Here is a 1,223-nt window from a genome sequence, read left to right on the forward strand (position 1 = left end):
GCCAAAGCTAACAAAATAAAATTCAACACAGAGAAATGTAAGGTACTTCACTTAGGGCAGAAAAATGAAATGCACAGATATATGATGGACGACACCTGGCTGAAAGAGACTACATGTGAAAGGGATCTAGGAGTCCAAGCAGACTACAAGTTGAACATGAGTCCATAGTGTGATGCAGCAGCTAAAAAGACCAATGCAATTTTAGGCTGCATCAATAGAAGTATAGTGTCTAGATCAAGAGAAGTAATAGTGGAGGAACTTCCTCACAGTAAGGGCTTTTCACCAGTGAATCACACTCCCTCGGAGTGTAGTGGAGACTCCTTCCTCAGAGGTCCATAATGATTTCACTGTTGTACTGGGATTCATAGAATCACAGAATCATATAGTTGGAAGAGACCACAAGGACCATCCAGTCCAACCCCCTTCTGCCATGCAGGAAATCCAAATCAAAGCATTCCCGACAGATGGCCATCCAGCCTCTGCTTGAAGACCTCCAAGAAAGGAGACTCCACTACACTCCGAGGGAGTTTGTTCCACTGTCAAACATCCCTTACTGTCAGGAAGTTCTTCCTAATGTTGAGGTGGAATCTCTTTTCCTGTAGCTTGGATCCATTGTTCCTGGTCCTGTTCTCTGGAGCAGCAGAAAACAAGCTTGCTCCCTCCTCAATATGACGTCCCTTCAAATATTTAAACAGGGCTATCATATCACTTCTTAACCTTCTTTTCTCCAGGCTAAATATCTCCAGCTCCTGAAGTCGTGCCTTGTAGGAATGGTTTCCAGACCCTTCATCATTTTAGTCACCCTCCTTTGGACACCCTCTAGTTTCTCAATGTCCTTTTTGAATTGTGGTGCCCAGAACTGGACACACTATTCCAGGTGGGGCCTGACCAAAGCAGAATAGAGTAGCACTAGTACTTTCCTTGATCTAGACACTATACTTTTATTGATGCAGCCTAAAATTGCATTGGTCTTTTTAGCTGCTGCATCACACTCTTGACTCGTGTTTAACTTGTGGTCTACTTCAACTCCTAGATCCCTTTCACATGTAGTTTCATTCAGCCAGGTGTCCCCCATCCTATATCTGTGCATTACATTTCTCTGTGTTGAAGTTCATTTTGTTAGCTTTGGCCCAGCTTTCTAGTGTATTCAGGTCAATTTGAATTTTGATCCTGTCCTATGGGATGTTAGCTATTAATCCTAATTTGGTGTCATCTGCAAATTT

This window comes from Sceloporus undulatus, chromosome 2 (assembly GCF_019175285.1).
Source record: "Sceloporus undulatus isolate JIND9_A2432 ecotype Alabama chromosome 2, SceUnd_v1.1, whole genome shotgun sequence".
NCBI classification, from domain to species: domain Eukaryota; kingdom Metazoa; phylum Chordata; class Lepidosauria; order Squamata; family Phrynosomatidae; genus Sceloporus; species Sceloporus undulatus.